The 8325-nt window shown below is 37.8% G+C and overlaps 1 pseudogene; it reads left to right on the top strand.

Annotated features, from left to right (window-relative positions):
* The first annotated feature begins 5746 nt into the window (after positions 1 to 5746).
* On the top strand, positions 5747 to 7724 carry LOC125586284 (annotated as a pseudogene).
* Positions 7725 to 8325: the final 601 nt, after the last annotated feature.

The raw sequence follows: 8325 nt of genomic DNA on the forward strand, positions 1-8325 counted from the left end.
ATAGAACCTTCAACTTTGGCGAGGTTCTTTGCTTTTCCCTTCAAATATTTCATGGCTCGCTCATACTGATACATCCATCCGTAATGTACAGGTCCACGAAGCAATGCCTCATATGGGAGGTGGACAGCTAGATGCTCCATGACGTCAAAAAATCCGGGAGGAAATATCTTCTCCAAGTTGCACAATAAGATGGGAATGTTCTCTGAAGCTGTTCCACAACTTCTTCTTTAAGAGTGCGTGTGCTCAGATCCCTGAAAAATGCTCCAATGCCTTTTATATTCCAAAAAAAATTAAACACATTGTTAGTCATATATTATTTTGTAAATTATTGTGATGATATAATACACTACGTACCTGCAAGTGCTTCATGTACGTTTGTTGGAAGTAGCTCCGCAAATGCAAAGGGCAGTAGTCGTTGCATAAAGACATGACAATCATGACTCTTCATCCCGGAGAACTTTTGACCCTTTTCAAACATCTAGAGAGATTCGAAACATACCCATCGGGGAACTTCACTTCTGATGCCACCCAGTTGAACAACACCGACTTTTTTCTGAAGATAATCTGAATATCGGAACGGGAACTTGTCCATTGCTTTTAATATGTAACTCGCTTCTTGAGCAAATATCCGGCAAGTCCAACCTCGATTTTATGTTGTCTTTTGTCTTCCCTGGGACATTCAATATTGTATTCATGATGTTCTCAAAGAAATTCTTCTCTATATGCATCACATCGAGGTTGTGGCGCAGAAGAAGATCCTTCCAATATGGCAACTCCCAAAATATACTCTTCTTGTGCCAGTTGTGATGAACACCGTAAGAATCATGCATATTACGAGGGACATGCCAATTACCACCCCAACGAACTGTTTCGTTAGCTCCGTAGTAGTCGATTTGCGCTTCAATTTGTTCTCCAGTTAGATATGGAGGAGGAGTGTCTCTCACAACCCTTTTGTGCCTAAACAAATTCTTGTTTCTTGGTAAGGATGACCAATGGGAAGAAATCGACGGTGACAATCAAACCAACTTGTCTTCCTACCATTCTTCAGTTGAAACGCATCTGTCGTTCCATTACAATATGGACAAGCTAATCTCCCATGTGTAGTCCATCCAGACAACATCCCATAGGCAGGAAAATCACTTATGGTCCACAAAAGCATCGCTCGCATCGTAAAATTCGTCTTCGTTGAACAGTCATACGTCCCCACCCCTGTTGACCACAAATCCTTCAATTCTTTTATCAGTGGTTGTAGGAAAACATTCAGGGACCTTTTTGGATGGTTCGGACCAGGTATTAATATGGTCAAGAATAGTAACTCCCGTTGCATGCACATCTCCGGTGGCAGGTTGTATGGAGTAAGAAAGACTGGCCACAATGAATATTATCTCCCTGACATTCCGAACGGACTAAATCCATCTGTGCATAATCCGAGATACACATTCCGGATATTGGTAGCGAAATCCGGATGTACTTTGTTGAAATGTTTCCAGGCTCTTGCATCTGATGGATGAGTCATCTCACCATCCGTCTGAGTATGCTCGGCATGCCATCTCATCTTTCCAGCAGTCTGCTCTGATTGATACAATCTTTTCAATCTGTCTGTAATTGGTAGGTACCACATCCTTTGGTACGGTACCCTATTACGTCCCCGTCCTTGCGGCTTGAATCGTGGCTTCTTGCAGAATCGACATTCTTCTAGCTTCTCATCATCTCCCCAATAGATCATGCAGTTGTCGATGCAAACATCTATCATCTCCGAAGGCAACCCAAGACTATAAACCAGTTTCTGAATCTCATAATAAGAATCAGCAGACACATTGTCTTCTGGCAAATACTCTTTAAACAAGTCCGCCCATTCGTTCATGCAACTTTCAGGTAGATTGTGATCAGTTTTAATATTCATCATTCTAGCAGCTAACGACAATTTAGAGAGACCTTCTCTACAACCACTGTAAAGTGGTTGATTCGCCGCGTTTAACATTTCGTAAAACTTTTTTGCATCTATATTAGGTTCTTCATCTTCATCATGAGCTACGAATGCATCAGCTACCATATCATGAACCCTATCATAATCTACCATCTCCTCCTGATGGTAACTATGTTCATTATGCAAATGATGATCAACCGGTTCTTTTCCTGAAAATTGCTATTACTACTACTAGCTTCATTCTGATCATAATTAAAACCTTCTCCATGTTGAAACGAGATATAGTAATTTGGCGTGAAACCTCTATTTATTTAATGATTCCAAACATTTTCACGGTTTGCCAGTTTCGAATTGTTGCATTTCCGACAAGGACAGAACATCTTACCACTTTCTTGGCGAGCGGTGTTGAATCTGCTTGATGCATAAATGTCTCCAGACCCGCAAGGTATTCTTTCGTCACTCTCCCGTTAGCATCTCTATGCATATACATCCACTTCCGCAACTCGTAAATAGTCCCGGAGCCAGCCATTTTTTTTCTTTCACGTTTTTGTTGTTGTGTGTGTTTAAAATGATGTTCAAACATCCATATTTATAGGAAATTCGAATCTGGTAGTTGTAATTTTCCTATGAATTTACGACGAAAATTAATTAGGTGTCCAAAAAAAACGTGTAACACCTACAAAGTTGGTGGATTCAAAATTTCCTCGCTAAATACACGTAAACTATTTCCTCGTAAAAACACGCAAAGTTTACGTCGTATTTACGAGGAAATAGTTTTTCCTCGTAAAATACTCGTAAAGTTACATCCACTTTACGACGAAACACTTTTGTCGTTACGTTACGAGGAAATAACGATGACTTTAGTTTTCCACGTAAATTCCTCGTAAAATCGACGTAAATTTACGAGGATTGTTTTTCCTCGCTAAATTTCCTCGTTAAGCATGTGTTTTCTTGTAGTGGCAGTCGAAATTTGGATGGATCTCCGGTGACTGCAGACTTCAGGTGCGACCGGGTCTGGTCAGGGTTGATAAAGAAGTGAAGGTATCGTCGTCAAAACCCTACCGTCGGTAGACTTGTATCGGACCAAGCTGATACGTACTATTTTATTTAATAGAATAAATACTATGTACAATGCTTAGTTGTTGTTGGTTTGGTTATGAATCTATGATGTAAGTTATCCTTTGCGTGAATCATTTCGGCTTTCGTTACCTGAACGGTTACTAATGTCCAAAGTTCCAAATAAATGTTTGTATAAAGGTAATGGTTGCAAGTGAATAATATTCATGTCTACTTAGCACTTAAGAAAGCTAGGGATCAGCATTGAATTATATAAGACCATCTTATATTGCTTCATATACTAACTATCATATAAAATAGATATTGATTTGTAGTTTAAAAACAGCTAATGAAGACGAAATAGTATCTGTGGACTATTTAATAGTTTTAAAATCCCGTGGATTAACTAAAGCAGAACTTATGAAATACAAATTTAGAAAAAGGTCGGTATGACTAACAAAAGGTTTCAAGTTTTATTTGTTTTTTGTGTGTCAAATGCATGCAACTGCAACCGTTAGCAAATGTAATAAAACCAATCTACCATTTAGAAAGAAAGAAATATAGAAGATACTTTCCCATCCAAATATGATAATAATCACGGATTAGCACTTGTATCCGGTAACGGATTTTTCAAAATCGAAGGTTACTAAGTTAGAGATCAAACACTGAGTATTTTTGGGAGTGGGCATGCCTGCCTGCCCTTCACAGGAGATTCCTGCTAATCCATCACACATTAACTAAACGTCTACGCGCGTGTTCCAAACAAAGTGGTTTACACGTTCCTAATGACAACTGAACTCAGACGTATAAAGGTCAGAGGGATGCGATCCCCTTTCTCTAGGTCGACGAATGCTCTATTTTTTTTGTTTATCTCAATCAAATTGTGGATATTGATTGACAATCAAAGATATTCAAAGCTTGACAATGTCAAAGGATGTATTAAAATCTTTGCCAAACAAATAATAAAAGTCATGGATGTATTAATAGCTGGCTAGTTAAATTATTTCTGTTAATTAAAAGGCTAAAGTTTTGACTTTTGATCTGCAAGCTAGCGGAGGGCACTTAAACGACATATACGTATCACATTCTATAAAATGAACTCAGATTCCCAAAGACGACCATACCAGATACATTACGACTTAGATATATAATAAAAATGCTTGTAAGTTTTTTTCCTTTAATCATATTGTGTTATTTTTTGAGAAATTCCCTAACATAATTTTTTTTTAATTTTTGTCGTAAAAATAACTGTCAATGAAAAAAATGACCGAAATAAATTTTATTAATTTAACCTTATAATTAACTAATCTAGACTTAAGATTTAGAGTTAAGGGGCGAGATTTTGGGGATAGAGTTTCAAATTTTAAGAAAATAAAAAATTAAAATTTTCAAAATAAAAAAATGCTATTTTGGTCATTTTATTTTTGAGAACTATTTTGTGACAAAAACTTAAAAAAACTATTTGAGAGAATTGCCCTATTTTTTTTTGGTGCAACATCATATTGTGTTATTGGTTACCGCTTTTATTGGTTTGTTCATCCTATTTTTTACCTTCTAATCAAATGCCTCTTTTTGTTATTTTTCTAAACTAATATTTTCTTAGTTACGCTGACTAATCTCTCCTTTTGTTTTTCATGTTCACGTGCTATGTTATGATGTAACAATTAATCTAATTATATCAGTTTTATGTGTTATTGTGGATGGATCTCTAAAATGCCAAACGTAACTAAATGATCGATATAATTAATTAACGTACGTCGTAGCTTTGACTTCATGTAGTGAAGACGTGGCCGGAGCTTGTGGGAACACATGGAGACGATGCGGCTTCAGTGATAAAAAGAGAGAACCCGAGCTTTAATGTTTTCGTGCTTTAGATTGGAAGTATAGTGACTGCAGACTTAAGGGAGAACCGGGTCAGAGTTGGGTACTCATATATGGACCACAATTACTCTATAGCGTAATGCCAATAAAACAAACTTATCAAAAAAAAAAATGTCAATTAAACAAACCAATACAATGCATGGTTGTTGCCTTGTTGGTAACTCCAGCGTTCGTTTCCGCCAGAACGGTTACTAATGTCCAAACTTATATATTAATGTATGTTTCTGACTAAAGTATTTGTTTGCAGTTGAATAAATTAACATTTAGTATTAGAGACAAAGTCTTATATCAAAGTTAGAAATGATCTTAATTAGTATATAAATGTTATATGTTATGAGCCACTTTAGTTAATGTTAATGATTTTAGTTGGAGATTCATTAACTTAAAACTGTATAAATTAAAAGTCCAACCCATAATCAATTTAACCAAAAACTGATCTATTAACATTTGCAAAAGTATTCCAAATTAATAGTCGAGACTCATCATCTTGAATGGAGGTGATTGAGATAAAATTGTAGTATGTAAGTGATGTTATGAGTTAATCAACTTATTTTCTATTGGTTTTTAATTGAAAAACATCTAATTTAATATATAATATATTACTGTACTTAGAGATATATTGGGGTATTAGTATCCCTAATATCCACTGTAAAGTACCTACCATTAAAATGTAATTATAGTTAATTATAACACTGAGATCTTTGTAATATGAACTTGAACATTTGGACTTTGAAACAGCTGAAAAAAGTTGGTGAAACTGAGTTGGTGGGTATGCAAAATTCCCACATGTCATTTACAAATACAATATGTATAAGAAACAAAAACAATAAATATTATTTGTCTATATAAACCAAATAATCCTCAAGAGTGATTTGTTCGGTACAGACAACTTCAACGATGGGATCGTTGGTTCAGAAATCGGCTTTACTGCTATGCGGAGACTACATGGAAGCGTACGAGACCCTGGTTCCTCTCTACATCTCCAATCGTTCGGCGTCAGCGTCCACTGCGTTTCCCCCAACCGCAACTCCGGCGATCGCTGCGTTATGGCTGCCCACGATTTCACGGGCCTGGAGCTATACACGGAGCTAGTCGTTGACCAGTTGACTTTAACCGCCAGCTTCGATGACGTCACTCCCGATAACTACGACGCCATCATCATCCCCGGGGGACGGTTCACGGAGATTCTCAGCGCCGACGAGAGGTGCGTCGACCTCGTTGCTCGGTTCGCCGAGCTCAAGAAGCTGATCTTCACCAGCTGCCATAGCCAGGTCATGCTGATGGCCGCCGGAGCTCTCGCCGTGAGGTGTGAAGTGCACGGCGTTCGAGAGCATGAAGCCTCTGATCGAATTCTCCGGCGGCGAGTGGTGGCAGCAGCCTGGGATACAGAACATGTTCGAGATCACGGACTGCGTCAAGGACGGGAATGTCGTGAGTATGGTTGGATGGCCGACGCTTGGTCACGGGGTTAGGGTTTTGCTGGAGTCTCTTGGGGGGCAAGTCTCGAGCTTGAAGGAGAATCAAGCTTCTGTGCTTTTCCTCATTGGGGTAAGTTCGAGTTTTACTGTATGTTCTTGTTCTATAGTATGTTTGAATTAGGCATCGGTTTTGGTTTATTCTGTTAAATCGGTTAGGACAATTCAATCTTCGGTTAGTTCAGTTTATCCACAATCTCACCGAATTAGACCAAAACAAATTTTGGTTATATTTGGTTATTTTCCTTGGTTAGTTTTGATCAGTTTTTTTTTGTTATTTTGGTTTGGAATTTTGTTAATTTTATTTTTTCAATTAAATTTTGGTTTAAACATGCATGTTTAAAACTGGTTAATATTCGGTTTATTTTCCTTGGTTAGTTTGGAATCTTTTTGTTATTTTGCTCCGAAGTTGGTTAACTTTTTTTGTTACAGAACCAAACTAATCGATTATCAAACCAAAAAAACGGATTTTTCAAAAGTTTGCCAAATTGAAAACTGAACTCATAACGGTTCTTAACCGAAACCAAAATTTTTGTTCGGCGGCTGATTTGGTATATAATCCTAGGGCTGCTTTGAATAGTTGGTGTTGTGTTGGATTTGAAGGACTATGTAGAGGACTATGGGATCAATGTACCATTTAGAGCACTACAAGCTTTAGGATGTAAAGTGGATGCAGTGACACCGAACAAGAAGAAGGGAGAGATGTGTGCAACATTAGTTTATGACCTTGAGGAGGCAAGGCAGCTTCCTGCAGAAAAGCGAGGGCACAACTTCCTTGTGACTGCGTGTTGGGACGATGTATGCGTTGATGACTATGACTGTGTAGTGGTTCCAGGAGGGAGATCACCTGAGCTACTAGTGATGAATCCAAAGGCTGTTGCTTTGGTCAAGAAGTTTGATGAGAAAGATAAGGTCTTTGCAGCTATTGGACAGGGTAAATTGCTGCTTGCAGCCACCGGTGTACTTAAGGTAAGTCACTACTTCTTCACCATCTAGTGAATTGTAATTTATTTGCATCGACTATGCAAAATGTGATTTAGTTTTTGGTAGATGGAGGAAACAATATGATCATGAATGTGTATATAAAGTCATGTATCTAGTATCATTTCTTGGTCATGTGACATTTCTTTTAATGAAACTCTAGGGGAAGCGATGCGCTAGTGGAAAGGGGATGAAGGTCATGGTAAAGGTGGCTGGAGGTGAAGCTGTTGTGTCAAAGGGATGTGTGACTGACGGAAAGCTTGTGACGGCTGCATCAGCCTCAGATCTGCCAGCGTTTTTGTCTGGTTTATCAACTGCTCTTGGTGTCTCTGTCATGTTCTAAGATTATTCAAGAAGGGAACATAAAAGATAGTTTGGATAATAAAACATAACTTACAAGCTAAGCCCGTTTGGTTCCGCACACATGGTCACAGCTGTAATTGCTAGTAAGAATCTTCATATTAATCCACTTATAGCAATGCACTAGTATTCTCGAATAACTATAGAGGAAAAAAAGCAACAGAAGTAACAAAAGAGCTTAAGCTTTCAAGGTAAAACATATCATATATCTATATAGGGAAGTTTATTCAAACATGATTAGGACAATTGACTAGAACCATACAAATTTTTTTTTATTATTGGTATTTTTTAAATACCAAGCGTACTTTTTTTTTACGTTATTAGAAAAAACGTATTTACAAGAATGTCATTACTTTTCGCTGCCACGTAAGCAAAAACCCGGCGCCACGTAAGAATTTGGTTCCGTGTTTTCATTAAGTCAGCCGTAAATAACTACATACTTCGTTACGGCTGATTTATTGCTACGTGTCGGCTGAATTAATAAACGCGGCTGACTTCAGAGGAAAATGTTGATTTAAGAACATAAGTCAGCCGCCCGGTACGGCTGATTTACAGAAATGTGGCTGATTTATGGGATAACGACTGACTTACAGACGTAAGTTACGGCTGACTTATACATCGGCGGTTTGATTGCTGGAATATTCG

The sequence above is a fragment of the Brassica napus genome, chromosome C4 (assembly GCF_020379485.1).
Source record: "Brassica napus cultivar Da-Ae chromosome C4, Da-Ae, whole genome shotgun sequence".
NCBI classification, from domain to species: domain Eukaryota; kingdom Viridiplantae; phylum Streptophyta; class Magnoliopsida; order Brassicales; family Brassicaceae; genus Brassica; species Brassica napus.